This window comes from Chinchilla lanigera, unplaced genomic scaffold (assembly GCF_000276665.1).
Source record: "Chinchilla lanigera isolate Chin_1 unplaced genomic scaffold, ChiLan1.0 scaffold00084, whole genome shotgun sequence".
Taxonomy (NCBI): Eukaryota; Metazoa; Chordata; class Mammalia; order Rodentia; family Chinchillidae; genus Chinchilla; species Chinchilla lanigera.
This window is the reverse complement of record NW_004955485.1, coordinates 8,891,748-8,901,705: the sequence shown is the minus strand read 5'-3', so window position 1 is coordinate 8,901,705 and position 9,958 is coordinate 8,891,748. Positions and strand designations below refer to the sequence as shown.

At 51.5% G+C, this 9,958-nt stretch overlaps 1 long non-coding RNA gene across 1 annotated transcript in view; it reads right to left on the bottom strand.

Moving 5' to 3' along the window:
- Window positions 1-9,952, bottom strand: part of LOC106146587 — a 29,644-nt gene extending 19,692 nt beyond the window's left edge. The window contains exon 1 of the long non-coding RNA XR_001231091.1: window positions 9,287-9,952. This is a non-coding gene — a long non-coding RNA (uncharacterized LOC106146587). The remainder of the gene's footprint in view (window positions 1-9,286) is intronic.
- Between the last annotated feature and the right edge of the window lie 6 nt (window positions 9,953-9,958).

Genomic DNA, 9,958 nt, shown 5'->3' with positions numbered 1-9,958 from the left:
TTTTTGAGACAAGGTCTCACTATGCAGTTCAGGCTGGCCTTGAGCTCACTTTGTAGCTCAGGCTGGTCTTGAACTCACAACAATCCTCCTGCCTCAGCCTCCCAAGTGCTGGGATTACAGGTGTGTGCCACCAAGCCCCGCTGAGTATTGACTTTGTATCCTGCCATGGTACTAAATTTGGTTATTAACTCTAGGTGTCTTTTGGTGGAATTTTGGGGGTCATCTATGCAGAATATCATGTCATCAGCAAATAATGACAATTTAATTTCTTCCTCTTCTATCTATTTTACTTTCATTTGTTTTTCTTTTCTAATTGCTCTGGCTAATGTTTCCAGAACTATATTAAATAGGAGTGGTAATAGTGGACATCCTTGCCTTCTTGTTTCTGATTTTAGAGTGGAAGCTTTCAGTTTCTGACCATTTGGTGTGATGTTGGCTGTTGGTTTGTCATAGATGGCTTTTATCAGATTGAGATAAAAGACCATCTATTCCAATTTTCTCTCTCTCTCTTTCTCTCTCTTTTAGCACAAATGGGTGTTGGATTGTGTCAAATGCTTTTTCTGCATCTATTGAAATGATCATGTGGTATTTATCACTTGGCTCTGTTAATGTGGTGTATACTTTGTTGATTTGCATATGTTGAACCATCCATCCCTGGGACACTGAAAGTCTACCTCACTCCAGAAAGAATGGCTATCATCAAGAAACCAACCAATAAGAAATACTGGCGAGGATGTGGGGAAAAAGGAACACTTATCCACTGTTGGTGGGGATGTAAATTGATGCAGCCACTACGGAAATCAGTGTAGAAATCCCTCCAAAAACTGAAATTTCCATTTGACCCTGCTATACCCTTCTAAGTATCTCTTCAAGAGTTAAAAGCATCATGCCACAGTGACACACTGGTGTTTACAGCAGCATAATTTATAGTAGCTAAATCTTGGAAATAGCCCATATGCCCATCAACTGATGAGTGAATAAAGAAAATGTGGTATTTATAGACAATGGAGTACTACTCTGCCATAAAGAAGGATAAGCTTGAGTCATTTTTAGGTAAATAGATGTACCTCAGGCCATAATGGTGAGTGAAACAAATCAGACAGACAAGTCTAAGTATCGCACTGTTTCTCTTGTGTGAGAAACCCAAAGGGAAACTGAGGAGAGACGTGGGGAAGGTATTGGGAAGCAGGAAGAGCATGTTCAGACTGGAAGGGCAACAAGAGAGAGTATAGGGAGAAGGGAAGGAAGGGAAAGGGAAAAAATAGAAGGGAAAAATGGGAACAAAGCTTTTGTAAATGGGGAGGGGAAGAAGGGTTGAAGGGAAGGGAATGGGAAAAAAGGAGAATTAGAACATACAGTATTATGGACAAGGACAAATTCCCCATGATGGTTTTTGTCATCACTGTTGCTGTTTGAAACAGGGCTCTGCCCTGTAGTTCTGGTTGACCTGGAACTAACTATGTAGCCCAAGCTGGCCTCAAATTTGTGGAGATCCTCCTGCTTCAGCCTCCCCACGCTGGGATGTTAGGTATGCGCCACCACAGCGGGGTTCCACCAAGTCCTGACATTCCGTCACATTTGCTCCAGTCTGCCCCATCCTTCCCTCCCTCCCTCCGTCCGCTCCTTCCCTCTGTCTGTGTTCCCTTCCGCTGAAGCTTGTGAGAGCTGGCTGCGGGCCTTCCGACACTCCCAGCACAGCAGCACGGCTCTCTTCAGACCAGGCCTTCTGATTCTCTCACCCTCAGGACCCTTGTGACTCAGGAAACTTAACGCTGATAAAATACTGTTATCTGCTGTGCAGCCCATAGTGGTTTCTCCGGGCGATTGTCCCACCAACGTCTTTAGGGCTGCTTCCTCTTTGGGGCCTGAGGGCTGTGTTCTGTGTTCCAGGGTGTCCAACTGGGCACCGTTCGTTGCTTTAGTTGTCATGTGTCTTTCGCTCCCCCTGAACTGCAGTCTGCTCTCCTCCACAAAAACAAAGAGCAGTTTCTTCAGGCCCCTTGTACATTTTTTTTTCTTTTTTTGGTACTGGGATTAAACCCAGGTCCTTTGAACTGAGCTACATCCCAGCCTCTCCATTTTTAAAAAAAATCCTGAGCCCTTTTAAAATTTTATTTTAAATTTTGTTTAAACCTAAAACTCCCTGTCCAGCCAGCTCCTCTGGGTACTTTGCTCTAGGCCCCTGCAGCAGTCGGTGCAGAGGAAAATGGAGACAGAGTTTTGCTAAGTCACTAACCTGCTCAGGCTGGCCTCAAACTTGCAGTTCTCCTGCCTCAGCCTCTCAGAGTGCCAGAGTTATAGGCACTGTGCTCAGTTTAGCTTCCTAACTTCTGCCTCTAGCCACTGTGCTAGCTCTTCTCACCTTTTTTGACAACCACAAGGTTTTTTTCCCTTTTTCCCTCACTTTTGTCCTCGCCCTGCCCCTCCCCTCCCTCCCGCCCCTCCTTCCCCCTCCACTCCCCCTCCCTCTCCTTCCCATTCTCCATTTCCTTCTTTTCTAGACAGGGTTTTGCTGTGCAGTCCAGGCTGGCCTTGAGCTATGTAGCCCAGGACCGGAGACAGACGCATGTTTTGTGAGGAGGGATTCACAGCCTTCCTTTCCTTCCCTCCCTCCCGCTCCACTGCACCACGGCCCTGTCTCCCAGCCCAACTCCCAAACTCCGTCTCTAGCCAGCTGCGCTCAGGTGCTTCGCAGGCTCCTCCTCCTGGATTCACCCTGTAAACCTTAGGGCCCTTTGGACTCTGCTGCTCTGGCCTGGCCCCTGCTTGTGCCCCCCCACCGTAGTCCCTCGGGTAGGGTGGAGGCTTCAGCCCTCACTTATGGCCCCCAACGCCTGTTGCGGCCACGCCTGCTCCTGCAGCCTCCCCAGTGCCTGAGGCCGCCCGCAGGCCTCTGGGCTCCCCAGTCTGTGCAGAGGAGAATGGATCATGCCCCCGCTGCCCCTTCCAGTGTGCTGTTTCCCGAGACAGGTGCCTAGAAGGCATCTTTGACCTCATCCGCGGCACACCCACTCCATCGCCAGGCCTTTAGGAGTCTGTCTTCTTAAAGTCTGGAATCGTCTCTCCCTGCTGTCCCGCCTGCCACCAGCGCGGCGGGAGCCGCCTCCTCTTCCCAGCCTCTGGCTGTGCTGCGCATTCATCTGTTCTCCACTCTGAGCCCTGAGAGAGTTTCTCCAACTCCACACCCGCCCTGCTGCTGCGGCCCTGTTTAACATTTTCCTGTCGTTTCCCACAGCCTCAGATCAATGCTGAAGGCCTACACTTAGCCCGTAAGCAGGGTGTATGCGCGCATGTGTGCGTGGGTGGGAAAGCCACGTGATCCCGGCAGGGAAGCGGCAGGCACGGGCTCCAGTTGGAAAGGACCTCGCTGCCCCCCTAGCCGAGTGTGGCGTGGGCGTCAGTCGGTCGGACAACGGCTTCGGGTGGAGCCTCACCGCCATCCTCCGCAGTCTCACGGGGACTTGCTGTGATTCCCAGAATGTGCCGTCAAACATGCAGCCGGTTTACTTTGTCTGCGTGGTCTTCCTGCGGCCCCACCCCCATCCCACCGTCCCCAGCGCGCAAAGCCACTCCCCTGGGAGAGGGCAGCCTGGCCTGTGGCAGAGGGAGCGTCCCCTGAGAGACCCTGGCCTGCCTCACGCTTCTCCCTGAATAATGTCACCTTCCACTTAGCCACAAGAGTCGCTGTCAGCAAACGTCCCGTAGCCAAGCACTGACTCGGCTCCCCAGGGACGAGAAAGTGCACAAGGGAAACATGCTTCCTTAGCCTCCAGCCCAGACAGCGTCACACAACCATTCCCATGTCCTTTGGCCCGCCTGACCTTAGGGTGAAGCCTAGCAGACAGTCGGAACAGTGGATGGCTGGCCCGGCCTGGTGGCACACACCTGCGATCCCAGGAGGCTGAGGCAGGAGGATCGCTGTGAGTTCAAGGCCAGCTTGGGCTACAAAGTGAGCTCAAGGCCAGCCTGAACTGCGTAGCGAGACCCTGTCTCAGAAAGACAAAAACAAAAACAAAACCAAAAAAACCCCAAGACCCGCAAGCAGTCGATGAGTTTCTACCAATCAATCAATGCTTCTGCTTCCGGTCAACCTGCAGTTTGGATCCGCTGTCCTTGGAAAATAGAGGGGGATAATTTGTGGGGGAGGGAGGGAGGAGGCATCACTCTAGAGTTGGGAGGGGTCAAACCCCAGATCAGCAAGAAGGCACCCGGTTGTGAACTCCAAGGCAGTGTCTCAAACCTGCTCAGAACCACCCGGCGACTTCTAAAAACTGCCACTTCCCAGTCTACAGCAGAGCCGCTCTTTTGGAGTACTGGGAGAGAGGGCAGAGCTCAGGCCCAATGTTTTTGGCAAAGCTTCTGAAAGGACTGTGCTACGCATGAGTCTTGAGAACTCTACTGGTGCAGGAAAGGGGGATGTGACAGGCTGAGGAAAACAAGCACAGGCAGGCGTGGAATATTCCCGGCCCCAGCCTGCTCCGGGTTAAACACCGAGCGCACACCCTGGCAGTGGGTGAGAGGAGCCTGGTGCGCTCAGAGCAGCGGCGTGGGTTGCAGTTGCCTAGGGAAGGTAAAGCTTACAAGCTGGTCCCCAACAGCAGAAAGCCAGGTCATGTCAAGTGTGCTGGGGCGCAGACCCGGAACGCGCCGAAGGTCACAGCCACTGCCCAGGACGAGACGGGCCTCGTGCGGGCAGGAGACGGAGCCCTGCCACGCAGCACAGGAGCTGTGTGTCCGGCTCTGATGCCACAGCGGCAAACAGCAACACAGAAACGACTCCCAGGATTCGGAGGCAGATTCATTCACATCAACGGGCCCTGACCGGGATCATTCCCAGAATATCGGCCCTGATCCCTGGTGGTCTAGGGCTTACACGGGCTAAGCAGGCAGGAAGGACCAAGGCAGAATGACTTACCAAAGGGCATCACAGCAATCAGCCCTTTCCTTAGAGACAAGAGCAACCGGATCTGGAACAGGAACTGTTGTTACCTGGGCAACTGAGAAACTGAAGAATACTGACTGGGGGCATTTTCTGTTACCGTGCGGCAGTGCCTGAGAGCCGGAGCTGCATTCCTCTCACCCCTGCCCCCTGTGGTGACCCGTGGGTCTTCACTTCAGAACGACTCACAGCAAAGGGCACAGCCAGCCATCATAACTCCGCTGACTTCTTCTTTGTTGTTGTTGTTTTTTAGACAGGGTCTCACTAAGTAGTTCAGGCTGGTCTTAAACTCACTATGTAGCCCAGGCTGGCTTTAAACTCACGGAGATCCTCCTGCCTCAGCCTCCTCAGTGCTGGGATTACAGGCATGCGCCACCACGCCCAGCCCTGTGTTTATTCCTGATTGCCATTTTACACTACTGTGGCCTGAAACCTGGGTGTCCTGAAGTTCAGTGGCATTGCCCCAGAAGTCAAAGCACTGGCGGGTGTGTTGCCCTTGTAGCAGCTCCACAGTGCTCCAGTCTGAAAAGGGAAGAATGTCCGGGCGCCTCCATGCTGGAGACTGTGAGCCCTGGGTCAGCCTCCTTGCTGCCAGGGATGCCTCCTCTGCCCTCCCCAGCCCTCTCCCCATTGTTCCAGACCCGGGAGCACCCCGCCTCCGCTCTGGAGGGTTCTCTGGGTCACCGCACCAATCTCTCCCTAACGTGCTCTGGCACTGTCTTGGCCACACCGGGGCCAACACTTATCTAATGCTGAGTTATTAGTAAGTGAGATAGGAAAGTCATTTATTACTGTGAAACGGGAAAATGATTAGTACATGACAATTCAGTGCCAATTTGTCCCCTGCATGTTCTATGGTAAGTTTAGTGTCATTAACTGCTGAGAAAAAAAAGTAGCTCACAAAACAATATCTACTTTGCCAAAACCATACCTTCTCCCCCAAAAAAGAGGCAAGGTATAGAGGTGCAAACCCTACAATCCCAGTACTCAGGAGGCTGAAGCAGGAGGGTTGTGTTGAGTTCAAGGCCAGCCTGAAGTACACGGTGAGATCCTGTCTCAAAAAACAAAAACAAAAAAACAATAAGCCTTGCCCATGAAGGAAGGAAAAATGGGGTTGGACTATGGTAAATTACTAAGCAATCTTTTTCTCCAGTGCTGGCCAAGCAAAGATAGGGCCTCGAGCATACTCAGCAAGCCTGTACCAGTGAATTACACTCCCAGACTCCAGGTAAGATTTTGTTAAAGTACAATTTAAATTGAACCTGGGAAGGTGAGTAAGGCAGGGTAAAGGGAAAGCCTCCCGGGGCTACAGCGTGACTGACACAGCCAAGGCCAAGAGGCAGGAGTGCGCTGAGAAGATGTAGGTGAGAAAAGAGCCTCTGCCAGGCTCAGGTCGGCCTGATGAGCCACAGGGGAAACACAGCTGGAGACCGGGTTGATGAGGTTCAGTGGGTCTCCAAGGCCAGGCAAAGGGATTTCAACCAAGCCAAAGGGGATAAAGAGCCACAGAAGGACCCAGCAGCAGGGAAATGTGATGGGAGTGAGGTCAAGAGATTATCAGAGCCAGGTGTGGTGGCACATGCCTATAATCCCAGCACACGGGAGGCTGAGGCAGGAGGATCGTTGTGAGTTCGGGACCAACCTGGGCTACAAAGTAAGCTCAAGGCCAGCCTGAACTGCGTAGCAAGACCCTGTCTCAAAAACACACACACACACACACAAAATTATCAGATGAGGCAGAAGCTCAAGGAATGGACTCAGGTGAACGTCTGGAGCCTCAGGACAAAGGCACGGGGTCTGGAGGGCCGCATGGGAGGCGGAGCCAGGAGAGATGCTGGATGCAGCTGGCAGCGCTCAGGTGCAAAGACAGGACGGAGTGGAGGGGTCCTCTGAGGGCAGGGGATAGATCCCACCCAGCAGGAGCTGGGATCGCTCACGCTGGAAGTCCACCTTTACATTAAAGTGAGCTCTAACTGTGCTCACAAGTCAGTGTTTTCCTGAGCAGCGACCTGTGCTGAAAGGGGCTCTCAGGTATACATATTACCCACCCCGCCACCCCGTCTCTTTTCCTCCTTTCCTTCCTTTGGTTAATTGCCTGGGTAATCTCATTAGCGGGTGAATGGATAAACTAGAGCCAGGTCTCTTTTTTCTTTTTCTTTTTAACCTCTCCGGGATTAGGGATCCCAGGTCAGAGCGAGGGCCTCACACACAGACTGCGGAGCTACAGCCAAGAGCCATATCTCTGAAATCCCACTCTGAGAACCTTCCTAGACCATGTTGACTGCAAGGGGCTTGAACATCAAAGCAGGTCTCCATGTGGATTTCTTAATTTGTCTGACCATGAACGGTTTTTTTTTTTAACAAAGAAGATTTAGCCTTTTTGTGACCAGCCCCAGTGAGCTCCATTTCAATCCATGTGCACAGTTGGGCTTCTAAACAAAAACTCTGGTGTTTTACTAATCCTCACCTCTAGTGGTGCAGGCCTATAATCCCAGCACTCAGGAGGCTGAGGCAGGAGGATTGTCATGAGATTGAGGCCAGGCTGGGCTACATAATGAGTTCAAGGGCAGCCTGAACTATACAGCAAGATCCTGTCTCCCCCAAAAAAGTAGTATCTCAAAGTATAGAATCTTAGAGTTTAAAAGACCTTAACCTCCCACCCACATTGAAATGGGTATCATCCTGCCTCTATATATTTGCAGATGTACAATCGGGACAGCTCTGATTATTGCAGTTCTTTCTTATCTCACTCTGAGTCCTGCCCTCACTGCAGGGGGATCAACGAGAATAGCACAGGCCTTGCAGTCAGCAGACTCAGGTGAGGAGTTACATAAATGCGCCTTCAGTCTTTCAAATACTGAAATTAGTTGTGATATTACCCCAAGTGGTCTTTAAATCAGATTTTTATTGATACATTTTAGGTGTACATAATGATCTCATTCATCATAGAGCGTTTGTACCTGTATGTGATATAGCTTTTTCCCCATTCCCCTACCCTCTCTCTCTTCAAGTCCTCCCTTCCACATTTATAAAGCTTTGTTTCCATGTTTCCCTTCTCTTCTCTTCTTTTTTTTCACTTTTTTCTTCTTTCCCGTTTCCCTCCCCATTTGAACATTTTCTTCCTATTTCACAATACCTAGTAAACATTTTGGTCCTTATTTATGCTTTCGGTTTCTCACACTAGAGAAACAATGCTGTATTTACACGTGTGTGTGATTTATTTCACTTAAGAGTATGGTCTCAAGGTGAACCCATTTTCCTAGAAATGTCTGGAGTTTATCCTTCTTTATGGCAGAGTAGTACTCCATTGTATAAATAAAAAAATACATCTTCTTTATCCATTCAACAGTTGACAGGCACTTGGGCTGTTTCCAAGACTTGGCTATTACAGACTGTGTTGCTATAAACATGGGTGTGCCTATACTGCTGTAGTGTGATACTTTTAATTCTTTTGGGAAGATATCAAGAAAGGGAGAGCTAGGTCAAACGGAACTTCTAGTCCTAGCTGTTTGTTTGTTTTTTGGTTTTTTTTTTTTTTTGAGACAGGGTTTCACTCTGCAGTTCAGGCTGGCCTTGGACTCAGTTTGTACCCAGGCTGGCCTCGAACTCGCATCAATCTTCCTGCCTCAGCCTCCCCAGTGCTGGGATTACCGGCAGGCACCACGATGCTTGGCGTAGTCCTAGTTTATTGAGCAATCTCCACAGTGATTTCCACAGTGGTTGCACCAGTCTACACTCTCACCAACAGTGAGAAGGGTTCTTTTCCCCCCAACAGCCCCGCCAGCACTAAATTTGTTTTTTGAGGGGGTGTCTTGCTATGTTGCCCAGGCTGGCCTTGAACTTTCCTGCTTCAGCCCCCAAACTGGGATTACAGCTGTGGGCAGGAAGGCGCTCTTTCTCGAGAGGGAGTATCCATAGGCATTTCCTCTCTCGGCTTCGGCTTTCCTGTCCGTGGGTAGCTTCTGCTTAGGAGGTGCGTAGAGTGTGGTACCCACGCCGGAACAAATACTCCTGTGAAGCCCGGTAGCACAAAGCGGAGGAGACCCCAAGCCTCTGCTCCACACACTACTTCTTTTCATGAGGCCCAGGGCGCTTCTAGTTCGTTTGGTAACTATATAACATTACTGCTTTGACTCAAGAAAGCTTCCCCACAAATTTTCTAAGAAACAAGTTTCATTGGCTTTACTGGCTATGCAGTTACTATATTACATTCTATCACTGAAGACTTTTCGTGTGTGTGTGTGTGTGTGTGTGTGTGTGTGTGCGTGCGCGCGCGCGCTCACATCCGACAGGGTCTCACACTGTAATTTAGCCTGGGCTTGAATTTACTGGCTAGCCCAAACTGACCTTGAACTCCTCCTGCCTCAGCCTCCCGCATGCTGGGATTGCAGGCATGCACCACTACGCCGGGCCACGACCTTGAAGTACGGCATTGGTCTGTGAGTCGCCGTGAGTCGAGGTGGCTCAGCAGCCCTCGGTTGCAATCCTCCGTCAGGTGCAAGATGTAAGAAATTTGGGGATGTCCATTTCTCTAAAACTACCGTAGGAGTCAAGAGGACGACTGGGTCCTCTCAGCTTTTCGCAGTTCGGGCTACAGGTGAGGCACGGGCACCCTGCGGAGGTCAGGAGTGAGGCCTAACGCCTCTGGCGTCGTTGTTCGGTAACCAAGGAGACAGCAGGCTCCCGCCCCCGTAGAGGCTGTGAACTACAACTCCCGTCGGCCTGCTGTCTGTCCTGGACCGCCGCGGTCGGGACTTGGCCTGTGGAGGGTTGCGGTGCTGGCGCAGCGACCCTTGCGGCTACAATTCGCGGCGCGGCTCGGGACCGGTGGGGAACTACAAGTCCCGTGAGCGCAGGCGGTGCGCACGCGCAGAGCCGCCGCGTGGGTCCCTCGGCTCCTCGGCTCCTCGGCTCCTCGGCTCCTCGGCTCCTCGGCTCCTCGGCCCCTCGGCCCCTCGGCCCCTCGGTCCCTCGGCCCCTGCCGGAGAGCGGAGAGGGCGGGGCAGGAGCGGAGGCGGG